The sequence below is a fragment of the Coregonus clupeaformis genome, chromosome 24 (genome assembly GCF_020615455.1).
Source record: "Coregonus clupeaformis isolate EN_2021a chromosome 24, ASM2061545v1, whole genome shotgun sequence".
NCBI classification, from domain to species: Eukaryota; Metazoa; Chordata; class Actinopteri; order Salmoniformes; family Salmonidae; genus Coregonus; species Coregonus clupeaformis.
The window spans coordinates 21,104,904-21,114,470 of record NC_059215.1 but is presented as its reverse complement, the minus strand read 5'-3'; positions in this window follow the sequence as shown (position 1 = coordinate 21,114,470).

Below are 9,567 nucleotides of genomic sequence, written 5' to 3'. Positions count from 1 at the left end.
TGCTCTTATTAAATTCCACTCCAACTTGGTGGTTTTGATACTGTTCGTGCTCGGTGGGCCTCACAATGGCTGCTTCTCCCTAAACGGTTCTCCTCCTCTTTTCTAATGGCCAATGATGGATTGCTAATCTTCTTGCAGGGAAATAGAGAAGCAATCGTTTCCGTCTCTAATCTCACTCACGGCTAATTTATTCCTAGCGCCGAGAATGAGATGACGGCAGACGAGATTTTGGGCCCACCCGCGGTTTGGAAAGTAAAGTATGTGTGTGGAGATTGTGTGTGTATTTAGTGCTAATATGCTCAGAGGGTGGTCGTTTTAGGTTGTGTAAAAATAGAAGAAACTTGAGGGCTGATTTAATCACTCTACCACCTATAGTTGGTTTCCAAACTAGGACAAAAGCTACATTCCTCTTGCTCTGGAAGAATGTAGATTTGGACCCATCATCAAAACGCTGCTATGCTGAAACAAAAATAAATATCACTGCCTATCATTACAAGCATGCTTTCTCATTGCACAGCAAACGTTTGTATTTTACCCCCAGTTACAGAACTACAACAGGTTTAAATAGAGTAGGGACATTGATTTTATCACCAAAGATGAATCCATCCAGTCTTGGTTGGAAAAGGTGTGATGCCAAAGGGCAATTTGCTATGCAGAAAGTAGACAAGTTCTGTACACAGACAACATATATAATATGTACAACTTAAAGACTATAAATATAGCCAAGCAAAAGTGTAAACAATTCATAAACTGTTATAGTCTTCAATGTAATCTAATGTAATGTAAAGTCAGGGTTAACTTATTAAATACTGTAAATAGAAGCTAAGTTGTAGTGTATGAAGTAATGTGTGAATATGGTATACTACAGATGTCGGATCTTAATATGACCCATTAATATAACCCATTTCCTCCAGCAGGAGGATTTGAATGGATGTTTAATATTTAGATTCGCTGGAAGCGGTGTTTGTAGGCTGTACAATAACTTAGACTGCAGGTCCACTTGGCATCAGTTCAAGTAGCCTAAGTAGGCTATGTGCAGGCTACAGCGCGTCTCGCGTGAATTCTTATGTGTATTATAATAAATTGACAAAATGTGTAGGGGGTAGATATATTTTTCGTAAGGGAAAATCCGTTTTTTTTAGATCAATTGTTTTATTATATGTTCAAGGTAAGTAATAGACTAAATAAATGAATGATCATCTCAGAGCATGTGTGGTCCGGCGGGTATACAGTGGGGAAAACAAGTATTTAGTCAGCCACAAATTGTGCAAGTTCTCCCACTTAAAAAGATGAGAGAGGCCTGTAAGTTTCATCATAGGTACACGTCAACTATGACGGACAAATTGAGAAGAAAAAAATTCCAGAAAATCACATTGTAGGACTTTTAATGAATTTATTTGCAAATTATGGTGGAAAATAAGTATTTGGTCACCTACAAACAAGCAAGATTTCTGGCTCTCACAGACCTGTAACTTCTTATGTAAGAGGCTCCTCTGTCCTCCACTCGTTACCTGTATTAATGGCACCTGTTTGAACTTGTTATCAGTATAAAAGACACCTGTCCACAACCTCAAACAGTCACACTCCAAACTCCACTATGGCCAAGACCAAAGAACTGTCAAAGGACACCAGAAACAAAATTGTAGACCTGCACCAGGCTGGGAAGACTGAATCTGCAATAGGTAAGCAGCTTGGTTTGAAGAAATCAACTGTGGGAGCAATTATTAGGAAATGGAAGACATACAAGACCACTGATAATCTCCCTCGATCTGGGGCTCCACGCAAGATCTCACCCCGTGGGGTCAAAATGATCAGAAGAACGGTGAGCAAAAATCCCAGAACCACACGGGGGGACCTAGTGAATGACCTGCAGAGAGCTGGGACCAAAGTAACAAAGCCTACCATCAGTAACACACTACGCCGCCAGGGACTCAAATCCTGCAGTACCAGACGTGTCCCCCTGCTTAAGCCAGTACATGTCCAGGCCCGTCTGAAGATTGCTAGAGAGCATTTGGATGATCCAGAAGAGGATTGGGAGAATGTCATATGGTCAGATGAAACCAAAATATAACTTTTTGGTAAAAACTCAACTCGTCGTGTTTGGAGGACAAAGAATGCTGAGTTGCATCCAAAGAACACCATACCTACTGTGAAGCATGGGGGTGGAAACATCATGCTTTGGGGCAGTTTTTCTACAAAGGGACCAGGACGACTGATCCATGTAAAGGAAAGAATGAATGGGGCCATGTATCGTGAGTTTTTGAGTGAAAACCTCCTTCCATCAGCAAGGGCATTGAAGATGAAACGTGGCTGGGTCTTTCAGCATGACAATGATCCCAAACACACCGCCCGGGCAACGAAGGAGTGGCTTCGTAAGAAGCATTTCAAGGTCCTGGAGTGGCCTAGCCAGTCTCCAGATCTCAACCCCATAGAAAATCTTTGGAGGGAGTTGAAAGTCCGTGTTGCCCAGCGACAGCCCCAAAACATCACTGCTCTAGAGGAGATCTGCATGGAGGAATGGGCCAAAATACCAGCAACAATGTGTGAAAACCTTGTGAAGACTTACAGAAAACATTTGACCTGTGTCATTGCCAACAAAGGGTATATAACAAAGTATTGAGTAACTTTTGTTATTTACCAAATACTTATTTTCCACCATAATTTGCAAATAAATTCATTAAAAATCCTACAATGTGATTTTCTGGATTTTTTTTCTCATTTTGTCTGTCATAGTTGACGTTTACCTATGATGAAAATTACAGGCCTCTCTCATCTTTTTAAGTGGGAGAACTTGCACAATTGGTGGCTGACTAAATACTTTTTATCCCCACTGTAGCTGCTGACAACAGCACACATATGACAAATTAGGCATGGGTTCGAATCCGGCTCACTACTGGCCTTTGAATTTTGGAAGGAACAAGTACTTTTCTATTTACTCCGTGTGGGCTGTACTTGTACTCTTAATTTCTGAATGAAGTAACATACTTTTTACTCCATTACATTTGACCAAATCACTTCAGTTACATAGATTTATATTATTATATCGTCGCTGTAGGATAAAAACCTTCTAACTAATCGATACAATTGGTTCCCATTTACGTCTGTATAAACGTTTCACAACCCCTTGACCAATGAAATGTATTCAAAATAGCTTGTCATCAAAAAGTCCATTGGCTCTCAAAGTTGTCGGTCACACCCAGCTTTATCTCCACCACGGCTCTTGAAGTGAAGAGAACTTCACTCCTGAGGATTATTTTGTTATTGGGTTTTTAGCCAGACACAATCAGAAGTAAGTTGCATTTGAATTACACTACATGACCAAGAGTGCTCGTCGAACATCTCATTCCAAAATCATGGGCATTAATATGGAGTTGGTCTCCCGTTTGCTGCTATGACAGCCTCCACTCTTCTGGGAAGGCTTTCCACTAGATCTTGGAACATTGCTGTGGGGACACAAGCATTAGTGAGGTCGGGCACTGATGCTGGGCGATTAGGGCTGGCTTGCAGTTGGCGTTCCAATTCATCCCAAAGGTGTTTGAAGGGGTTGAGGTCAGGGCTCTGTGCAGGCCAGTCAATTTCTTCCACACCAATCTCGACAAACCATTTCTGTACAGACCTCGCTTTGTGCACGGGAGCATTGTCATGCTGAGACAGGAAAGGGCCTTCCCCAAACTGTTGCCACAAAGTTGGAAGCACAGAATTGTCTACAATGTCATTGTATGCTGTAGCGTTAAGATTTCCCTTCACTGGAACTAAGGGGCCTAGCCCAAACCATGAAAAACAGCCCCAGACCATTATTCCTCCTCCACCAAACTTTGCAGTTGGCACTATGCATTGGGGCAGGTAACCCTCTTCTGGCATCCGCCAAACCCAGATTTGTCTGTTGGACTGCCAGATGGTGAAGCGTGATTCATCACTCCAGAGAACGTGTTTCCACTGCTGCAGAGCCCAATGGCGGCAAGCTTTACACCACTCAAGTTGACACTTGGAATTGCGCATGGCAATCTTAGGCTTGTGTGCAGCTGCTCGGCCATGGAAACCCATTTCATGAAGCTCCCGACGAGTAGTTATTTTGCTGACGTTGCTTCAAGAGGCAGTTTGGAACTCACTAGTGAGTGTTGCAGCCGAGGACAGACGATTTTTACGTGCTACGCGCTTCAGCACTCGGCGGTCCTGTTCTGTGAGCTTGTGTGGCCTACCACTTCGCGGCTGAGCCGTTGTTGCTCCTAGACGTTTCCACTTCACAATAACAGCACTTACAGTTGACCGGGGAAGCTCTAGCAGGGCAGGAATTTGACGAACTGACTTGTTGGAAAGATGGCATTTTATGACGGTGCCATGTTGAAAGTCACTGAGCTCTTCAGGAAGGCCATCCTACTGCCAATGTTTGTCTATGGAGATTACATGGCTGTGTGCTCAATTTTATACACCTTTCAGCAACAGGTGTGGCTGAAATAGCCGAATCCACTAATTTGAAGGGGTGTCCACATACTTTTGTGTATACAGTATAGTGTACCTTCTGCCGTTGTAATAATATATATTTCTGGAGTAAGATAAGTGTTTCTAAAATATAATTCTGCTGTTGAAATTGTGTTTTGAGGACACATGCAACTCTAGTTAGCTAGTTTTGTCTAACCCAGAATCTGACAGAAAAAGTTGAATATCCTGTTTTTAGCTCCCCATGTGATCTATGTTTGTTGGCCAACTAGCCACCTTGTCATTGGCATAAAGAGTGAACAGATTAATGTGATGTGTGTTGCAATAGCTAACTAGCTATCACTATAGGTTGCCACTAGATAAGGTGGCTAAACTAGCTAGCTAGCTGCAGTGTCAACCATGCAGCTAGCTAATGTTAGCTAGATCAACGGGTCCATCCACCGCATCATCCTCCTATGCATTCTCTCTCACTCTCTCTCTCTGTGTGTGTGTGTATGTGTGTGTCTAAATGTCATTCACACCTCTGTCATACAGTCAGTGTATCATCTCAGTAAGCTTTTTGTGCCACATAGTATATAAACAATTTTTGTATGTATTTTTATTTACACCTTCTAGCGGCACAACCAAGGGGGAGGAGCATGGGCCAGCCAAGAAAATAAGTTACTCTTCAAAGTGGAAAGGAGAGGTTCAGAAGAGAAGGATAATGGAGGGGAGGGTAAATCCGGTTTTGTCTAGAAGGGATACAGCTTTTGTCCAAAAATTGACTTAGTGTAGCAGGTTAGGATAATTAATGAAGGCGGTAATGAGGAATAGGTTAAGTTAGGAAAAGGGTTAGGGTTAGCTAAAATGCAAGAAATATCAACATTTGAAGGCAATTTAATTCCATGGTGAAATATGTCTGATTTGCATACTCGTAACATAGTTGATAGTGAAAAATTCACAATTGATTGTTGTTTGACTGTAACACTTATCTATTCATTATGAGTTAAAAATTAAACATCACACTTGATGTAAATCTTTTTAGTATGCATTTACCATCACATGTACTTGAAAGGATATTGTGACATTTATTTTCATTAATGCTATTGAAATTCTTCCAATGTCTCGAGTACCATATACCTTTTTATGAAATTGTGCACATTGATAGCTGTTACAGGGCCTCCAGAAAGAATTCACACCCCTTGACTTTATCCACATTTAATTGTGTTACAGCCTGAATTTAAAATGGATTAAATATAGATTTTGTGTCACTGGCCTACACACAATACCCCATAATGTCAAAGTGGAATTATGTTTTTAGTCATTTTTACAAATTAATTAAAAATGAAAAGCTGAAATGTCTTGAGTCAATAGGTATTCAACCCCGTTGTTATGGCAAGCCTAAATAAGTTCAGGAGTAAAAATGTGCTTATCAAGTCACATAATAAGTTGCATGGACTCAATCTGTGTGCAATAATAGTGTTTAACATTATTTTTTAATGACTACCTCATCTCTGTAACCCACACATATAATAATCTCAGTTTAGCAGTGAATTTGAAACACAGATTCAACCACAAAGCCCCAGGAGGTTTTCTAATGCCTCACAAAGAAAAGGGCACCTATTGGTAGATGGGTAAAAAAACAATAAAGCAGACATAGAATATCCTTTTGAGCATGGTGTAGTTATTAATTACACTTTGGATGGAGTATCGTCCGGAAGCAGGTGGTGAGTTTAATAATAATAATGAACATAGAGCGATACAAAACAAGAGAAGCATCTGGACATGAACACAGAACCAATACTGCCTGCAGAGTGATGCTAGGGCTGTAAGATAAAGGGGGAGTAATCAGGGTAGTGATAGAGTCCAGGTGTGCCTCATGATGGGGTGCAAGTGTGCGTAATGAGGGTTGCCAGGTGTGCGTAATGATGGGTTGCCAGGATCAGTGGGAGTAGACGTGACAGTACTGAGGCCAGTACCTGTACGGGAGGCTGACCGTGACCTCCAGCTTCTCCATGAAGGCTTTCCATACCCGTGACGTGAATTGGGGCCGATGTCCTCCGGAAAGTCATTGTGCCGGAAGACCTGCTGGAACAGTTCCTCTCTGCAGGATACAGTTTCTTTGAGTAATATGCACATGGATAAAATTTTTGTGGATTACCTTGTCGTTGGGATAGGACAACCCCCACCCACTTCTGAAGCGTCCACCTCCACCACGAAGGGCAGCGTAGGATCTGGGTGTTTGAGCAACAGGGTGAAGGTGAAACGTAGGCGGAAGGCTTCGTCAGCTACAGGACTCCACCCCAACTTACGGGGACCACCCTTGAGGAGAGGAGAGGCGATAGAGCTAAAGTTCTTGTTGAAACGCCGGTAGAAGTTGGTAAACCCCAAAAACCATTGTAACCCCTTTATGGTGGTTGGGACTGGCCATGACCTGACAGCATCTACCTTCTTACCGTCCATCGTCACACCTTGCGGGCCGATCTGGTAACCCAGAAAGGAGACAGCTTCCTGATGGAATTGGAATTTCTCCGCTTTGACATTTAGGTGGTTAGCCAGGAGGCGTTCCAGGACTACTCGGACGTGAGCAATGTGATCATCCAAGGTAGCCGAGTAGACCAGGATGTCGTCGATATACACGAACACCTGGCGTCCGAGCATGTCCCAGAACACCTCATAAACGAATGACTGGAACACTGACGGAGCATTGGCTAAACCATAAGGCATCACCAAGTACTCGTGGTGACCAGACACTGTGCTGAAAGCTGTCTTCCATTCATCCACATCCCGGATGCGGATAAGATTGTTGGCACTGGTAAAGAACAGGGCCCTGCGAAGCTGTTCGATTGCTGCCAGCACCAACGGGAGAGGGTAATGGTATTTAGTGGTGATGGCATTTAGACCTCTGTAATCAATGCACGGGCGTAACCCTCCATCCTTCTTTGCCGTGAAGAAGCAACCTGCCGACGCAGGGTAGGTGGACGTGCGGATGAATCCTTGTTGGAGCGCCTCATGGATGTACTCCACCATAGCCTTGGTTTCAGCCACCGATAGAGGGTAGATGCGGCTGCGCTGGGATGCAGAGCCTGCAAGCAGGTCGGTGGCACAGTCCCAGGGGCGATGAGGAGGGAGACAGGTGGTGCAGGTTTTGGAAAGAACCTCCCACAGGTCTTGGTATACCTCTGGGATGTTGGGCTGAAGGGCAACCACAGGACTCTCAACCAACGTGGAACCACAGGGAAAGGGAAAGCAGGTCCTTCGGCATTCATGTGCCCAGTCCGTGATTGTCATCCTCGACCATGAGATGGTGGGGTTATGGCGTTGGAGCCATGGGAGGCCGAGGATGATCTTGTGTACGGGTGCACTGATGATGAAGAAGGGAAATCTTTCTTGATGTATGGACTCCACTGTGATGGTGAGTGATGTTGTGATGTGTGTGATAGTCCCAGATCCCAGTGGTCGATTATCTAGCGCTTGAACCGGAAACGGAGAGGAGAGCGGGTATGGAGGTAAGTGCCTGGTCAATAAAATTCCAGTGGCACTGGAATCCACTAGAGCTGTCTAAACAGTACATGAGGGACAGCCAGCTAGTGAAATCGATACTAAAAAGGGTTTGGCGGAAAGTGATGATGATGGAATACTCACGCCTACACCAGGAGACGGATGATCACAGGGCCATCCCTCTGCTCTCATGGACCCCGAGTTGGAATGTACCGGACACCGTTGAAGCTGGTGCCCCTCTTGATCACAATAGGGACAGAGCCCCAGCTGTTTCTGATGGCTTCGCTCAGCCGTGGGGAGGCGTGTGGCTCCTAACTCCATGGGTTCAGGCTCTGATACAGAATGGTCAAGGAAGGAGGGAGAGAGGCGATGTGGCTGCCGACGCTCCCGAAGTAGGTCATCCAGACAGATGGCCACCGTGATGAGTGTGTCCAAGGAGAGGGTGTCATCTCGGCATGCCAATTCCATCAAGACCTCTTCGCGCAGTCCTCTTCTGAATAAGGTGTGGAGCGCCAGCTCATTCCATCCGCTGGATACTGCCACTGTACGGAAGGTGAGTGCGTACTCCGCAGCGGTCTGGCCATCCTGCCGTAGTTGGAGTAGGCACTCACCCCCCTCTCTGCCCTCCGGTGTATGATCGAAGACTCCTCTGAACAGAGCCATGAACCCCACATAGGAAGCCAGCTCCGCCTCTCCTCTCTCCCAGATGGCCGTAGCCCACTCCAACGCCCGTCTGGTCAGCAGTGAAATAACCGTGGCAACCTTGGACCTCTGAGTGGTGGGGGCTCCCATCTGATGAGCGAAATAGAGGGAGCACTGGAGTGGGAAGCCACGGCATTTGGATGGAGCCCCGTCATATTTGTCCGAGAGGGACAAATGGGCATCGCTGTCCTGGGCAGACTGCTGGATGGGCTGGGGTGCTGGGTCGACTTGTGGTAGAGAATCCTCTGCTAGTTGGAGGTAACGCCCCTCGGGTAATGTTGAGACGTTGAAGAACGCGGAGGACCTCATCCATAGCCGTCCCCAGTTGCGCCAGCTGGTTGTGGTGTTGACGAAATAGGTGTCCCTGTTCGCCGACCATCTGGGAGATGCCCTGATTCCCTGCTGCTTCTATTTGTTGAGGCAGTATTCTGTAACGATGACGCTGGGAGTCAGGAAGCAGGTGTAGGTTGTGAGTTTAATAATAATGAACATAGTGATACAAAACAAGAGAAGCGTCTGGACATGAATACAGAATCAATACTGCCTGAAGAGTGATGCTAGGGAGTGCTAGATAAAGCGGGAGTAATCAGGGTAGTGATAGAGTCCAGGTGTGCGTAATGATGGGTTGCCAGGACCGGAAACCGGCGACGTCAAGCGCCGGAGCGGGGGAGCGGGAGTAGACGTGACAACTACAAAGATAGTAGCGTCCTTCCTAACTCAGTTGCCGGAGAGGAAGGAAACCACTCAGGGACATCACCATGAGGCCAATAGTGACTTTAAAACAATTATGGAATGGCTCTGATAGGACAAAACTTAGGATGGATCAACAACATTGTAGTTACTTCACAATACTAACCTAAATGACAGAGTGAAAAGAAGGATACAGTGGGGAAAAAAAGTATTTAGTCAGGCACCAATTGTGCAAGTTCTCCCACTTAAAAAAATTAG